A 6,000-nucleotide genomic window follows, 5' to 3' on the forward strand; every position below is an offset into this window, starting at 1 on the left:
AGTGAGAAAGTCGACAGGCAGCTGGGGGATTTTTTAGGTTTGTTTGTTTGCTTTTCTGAAATGTGTACAACCTTGTCTTCAGTAAATAATAGATAAGTTCTTGCCAGTGCTGCAGTTCTTCACACACACACACACACACACACACACACACACTGCAGCGCCATAGCTAGAGGGCTGCAAAGCACTAAGTTTTGCAGGGAGCCTAATTGCAGAGTGCAAGGGGCCCCTCCTCCTCCACTTTGGAGCCATTCCCAATGGCTCTGAAGGGAGGGGAAGGGGGCCACTCTCATGCTGCGATGAAGCTCCCTGCAAAACATAGAACTTTGCACCCCCTCTAGCTACACACACACACATACAGAGAGAGAGAGAGAGAGAGAGAGAGAGAGAGAGAGAGATTCTGCCCCCCTCTCTCTGAAGCTGTTTGCCTTCACTGACCTTCGAGGCTTCTCTGTGAAATTTTTCAGCCCCAGTTTTGATCCTTGTGCCAAAACAAACAAGAGATTTCTCTTGACTGACAAGAACCCAGGACATCAGCAAAACAAGCCAGTTGCCACTGGCCTCCTGGCCTTTCAGGAAACAAATGGGGCCTGATTTTGTCATGTGAATGATGCCCAAACAGTCCTGTCTGCTTTTCAGTGATGACTGAATAGACAGACTTCCATGCATGCACAAGCCCCAGTTTCTGTGGCCACTCAGAGCCTGGCTTATTTTATTTCATTGTAAGTTTTACTTACTTCCTACATTGATATCTTGTCTTCCTGCCTTTGTGCACTCAATGGGGTTGACAGTTTAGGAAAAAGGAGTGTGCAATACCCTAGACCAGTGATTTTCAGCCTTTTTCATCTTATGGCACACTGAGAAGGCACTAAAATAGTCAAGGCACACCATTAGTTTTTTTGACAATTGACAAGGCACACCACACTGACAGCAGGGGCCCACATCCCCCAGTGCCCCTATTAACAAATGATCCTCCCCCCAAACTCCCTTGGGACACCTGTAGACCATCCGCAGCACACCAGTGTGCCATGGCACAGTGGTTGAAAACAGCTGCCCTAGACGCACTGCAAAAGGTGGAAAGGGATGAGGACAAAGAATCCAATTCAGGGGGTGGTTTTACAGAATGTGATGTAATTCTAAGCACAAAGAAGAGGAAGGGACAACCTCCTGGAGGGGAGAAGCCACATTGCAGTTGGTCTCAACCACACTCAAGGTAAGCCTAAGACCTCCCCGCATTAGAGGAAGTGTGCATTTCCATTTCAAGGACTGAAGGGAGCAGAGGCTGAACCAGTGGAGGCAAACGAGCAGCCAGAGGTGGGTTCCTGAGGCAACCACCTCAATTGGCCTGATGGATGGGCCGACCCTGGCCAAAGTGATGAAGGGGGCAATGAATGTACATCCTGCTTTTCTTCCATGATGACCTTTAAAGTGGCATTTGTGGGGCTCCTGGGCCGTCTCCTATGCAGATGCTGACTGGTCCTAGCCTCCGCTAATCTTTAACCTGCTGGCTGCATTGTCAGACTCATAGCCCCCCCTCCCCTCCTGGAAGGTCCTTTTCCAGACTCTGAGATGTCCAGAGTCTGAATGTGCACATGACGTGCCCTTCCTTCTAACTGCTCCTTGTGCTAAAGTTACTTTTTTATAAGTTGGCATGTCTTGTTTGTCAAGGTGAAGGTGCCTCCTCCGTGTTTGAGCCTCCGCAAAGACTCATATGTAGAGCCTTTGCGGTGGCTGGCCAAGCCACCTGATCTTGATTCTCTTTCTGGTGCAGTGTGTCACTCTTTCCGTCTTGCAGGGGGCATTCAGTTCTGGTCTAGAGGGTAGAGCCTCCGTTTGCCTGACGATAACATCCACAGGTCGCCAGTTCGAGGCCACTGGCACCGTGCGACCTTGAAGCAGCTGACAAGCTGAACCGAGTTATTCCATCTGCTCTGAGCGTGGGAGGATGGAGGCCAGAATGTGTGACCAGATCAAGAAAGAAACATCTGAATGTTGTGGTTTCTTGAAAGATAGAAACCTTCTTTCAATTGTAAAAATCCCTACGGGGATTTAAATAGCCTGCCTATGTAAACCGCCTTGAATAAAGTCTGAGGAGAAATCTGATGACCAAGAAAGGTGGTATATAAATACTTGTATTATTATTATTATTCCCACCCCTGGCCTTTCTTCTCCTATTGAGAAAGTCTCCAATGGTGCTCATTGACTAGTATGGGAAAGGTGCTTATTTGGGTTTTTAGAAAAGTGGTATAAAAATCCATCCATCCATCCATCCATCCATCCATCCATCCATCAATAGGTTGAAATGGGGAAGTAGCCAAAAAGCACATGGTGTGGCTCCACTCCAGAACAGAGGAGACACTATTAAGTGCAGGGGGGAGCAGAATCATGCCCATCACCCCCATCCCCAGCTTCTTTGCATTGCACCCAACTTCTCCATGGAGCCCATGCACACACGAGTGATGCCTGCATGGGCTCTGGCACCCGCTCCTCTCCACACACCTCTGGAGAGTGAATTGACACCAATCATTGCCAGCCTTCATCTCTTGCCCAAGGCACAGCGCCAGAGTGCGGGAGTCACTCCATCTCAGCATGTTTAAGAGGATCCAGCACCACAAATCAATCACACCCTCTTTTCATTTGTATCAGTAAACTCAAATGATCCTTTTTATTTGCTGTTAAAAAGGATTCCTCTTTTAATCCCCCTCTACCCCCCCCCCCCGCTCTCTGCCCTTTTTTCTGCTGCCGGAGCTGTTAATGTTCAATAACTCCAGTGCTTAAGTGCTCAGTGCTCTTTGGCTGAGACCCACTTGTCCTCGGGTGCCAAACACACTTTGGAACACATCCTGGCAGCACTGCTGGTCACTGGCAGGGCCAGGTTTTTCGAGAACCATGTTCCCCCCCCTCCCACACCTTTCAAAAAAAAAGCTAAGCACATTGAGAGTGTAGATCATTTCAGTGGAAAATGTTAAGTACCTGCTTATCATATCCATCAAAAAAAAGGGTTTTTATAAAGATCTTTCCTTTGGGTGGGTTGTACCCCCTGGATATCTTCATACCCTTAGCATGAAGAAGGTGGTAAGATAAGCTTTGCAGAACCAGAGCTGCTGTCTCTGGTTCAGCATTCGGTTTCCAGCACGGCTCATCCAGGTGTTCACCAACAGAGCATGGCAAGGTGGGGGTGAGGGTTGGCTGTGTCCTCTGGTTTGTCCCCAGGACCTGGCATTGAGGCATTCCCTGCCTCCGAATACAGAAGTTCATTTTGGCTTTCATGTGCTAGAGGAGACACACCTGTCCTGATTCCTTCCTCCCTGAATTAAGACTTCCCTGCATTTGCGGCCGCAAGGCTTGCCTCACCTCTGCCATCGGACGGGGGTAGTTATTGAATTATGAGACTTATAAACTGCTTTCCCGTAAAATGCTCAAAGCGGTGTGCTGTAAATTTAGAAACAATTAACAGTGAAATGAAAATTAATTTTAAATTAAATAATTTATTTAATTTATTTATTCATTTAAAATTTATTCATTTAAAATTTATTAAATAAATTAATAATTTATTAATTTATTGTCATAAATAATAATTTATTTATTTAATTAAATTGATCAGCAGAATTTCTTTCCGCGGTTCTTAAGCTAAAACCCCCATCCTGATTCTATACCCCCGTTTGTTTCCCCCCGTTTCTTCCTCTCCAGTCCCCTGTTGCGATTTTTTCCCTCGGCAATACAGCCAAATGTGCTGGTTATTACTATCATTATTTATTGTTCTAATGCCAATAAAGGTTTGTGGTATCTATCTATGGTATCCATCTATGAAAATTAATTTTAAAAAAATTCCACCTGTTGCTACGATTTGTTTTATGTCATTAAAATGACAATGCAATCAGACAGTTTGCAGTTTAACTGCAATCAGTTTATTTAACTGCAGTCATGCAATGAACAAAATTCATATCTAACACAAATCATGCACAATTGCCTGAAGGAACTCACTGCTACAAGATGAGATGCTGGCCACAAATGTCGACTGCTTTTTAAAAGCGTTCAGTACAGAATATAGGTCTATTGCTGGCCACTAACTACTCCAGGTAAATGAAACCTTCATTTCAGAGGCAGTGCTTATCCACAGTTGGCTCATCCATGAGACCAACTGAAACAATTGCGCAGGCAGCAGGTTGATAGGGGGCACAAATCTCTGTCCACCTACCTGCCCCATCGTTGGTTGGCAACCTTCAGTCTCGAAAGACTCTGGTATAAGCCTACAGCACCCGGTATTCCCAAGCAGTCTCCCATCCAAGTACTAACCAGGCCTGACCCTGCTTAGCTTCCGAGATCAGACAAGATCGGGCATGTGCAGGCCCCACTGCTCTTCCTTCCACTCCCTGGATTAGAAAAGGAAGAAAGGGGAAAAGAGGAGCAGAAAATGTGGACCGCTAAGCTAGAGCGTTCGAGTCTGGGAGGAGCAGAGGCTGGCACGTATTTGGGCAAGAGAGGCAGCATTTGGCCTGCTCCTTCAGGTGTCTTAGGCCGGCCCTGTGTAACCCTGATTACTGGAGACTAACAAGCGAGGAAGGCCAACACCATTATGCCCTGCCTGCCAGTTTTTCCAAAGCAGTGGCATTGCTGGGGGTGCAGGGGGTGTGGGCCGCACTGGGTGACACATATGGGGGGGGGAGTGACACCACTACTCACCAACATTTTTTATAAACTCTGTATTTTTGAATCATACCATTGTGTTGATGCATAATTTCATGTAAAATGCAAGGAAACAAACCTTGTTGAAACGTCCCTATTCTATCCAAAGTTATAGCCAAAACGCCAGAAGGGGTGGTCCAATGGTTCATCACCATGCCCACCACCTGAGGCCACCACATGGGAGGAGGGCCATCGTAGGGGTGATGTGCTGGCTTCCCACAAACCCTAGTGACGCCACAGTCCCAGAGTCACCTCTGGGCTGCTCTTGGAAACAGAGAGTTGGACTAGGCCTTTCTTGTGCTTGTTTTAGACACCTCTGTGCGCTTTCCGGCTTTGCACATCAGAGTGCGCGGAGTAAGACTAGGCCTGGGCTGGAAGGGCGCTCAGCTGAATGCCGTGGAGATGGAGTGTGCAGAACAGGTTTTCCGGGGGGGGGGGGGGGGGGCTGGTCCCTGCTTGTTATGAAGTGATTGATGAAAAGCTTCAATAAGTTCCACCCCTGTTTGTTTCCATGGCACCATAAAAAATGGATGGGAAGTGACTAGGGCCGCATTGTAGGGTTGTTGCTTTTTAAAATGTTTTTCAATGCGACATTGTCATGGCGTGGAAATCTCCGGAGAATGCCTGCAGGGCATGAGAACCAGACTGATGGAATGTGCTACCCTGTTAATGGAATGGGATGCAGCGTTTTTCTCCATAATATTATGCATGCAAATGAGCGCAGGGTTTCAGCAATGATCCTCGGAATGGTATTTTTCAAAGCGAGGGGTGGGCATCCCTAGGAAGGCCTCTTGAGACGTGTGGAGGGCTGGAGAAGTCCAAACAGGGGAACCCCCAGCTTCTCACCTCCTCTTCCTCCTCCTCCTCCTCAGAGCTTTCTTCCAACCTCATGCAGGATGAGGCAGTAGGTGGAGGCCGCAGAATTCTGGTCTGTTGCACTTTCTTTGGGGTGAGCAGTCAAGATTGGAATGCACATCAAAAGCTCTGTGAAAAGTCATGATGTGCTCAGTTACTGTGCTCAAGGATGAGGAGAGGGGGCATTCAAAAGTCTGGCCTCCCACACCTGAAGTGGTCCAGTCCAGAATTCGCATTCGGAATAATGTGTAAATACCTTCAGATCGGCTCACTCTACACAGCATCCTGTCTTTGTATGCGTGCATTAGCAGCAGAGCTGAGCATGCTCACTGAATGACAGTCCTGATGCTGATTTTTGCACAAGCACACACAAGCACATCAAGTTTTATTAAAATCAAAATTCTGGCAATCAGACCCAAGTTTTGGCACTCACCAGAAACAGTGGGGCAACTAATGCGATCA

The sequence above is a fragment of the Tiliqua scincoides genome, chromosome 5, assembly GCF_035046505.1.
Source record: "Tiliqua scincoides isolate rTilSci1 chromosome 5, rTilSci1.hap2, whole genome shotgun sequence".
NCBI classification, from domain to species: domain Eukaryota; kingdom Metazoa; phylum Chordata; class Lepidosauria; order Squamata; family Scincidae; genus Tiliqua; species Tiliqua scincoides.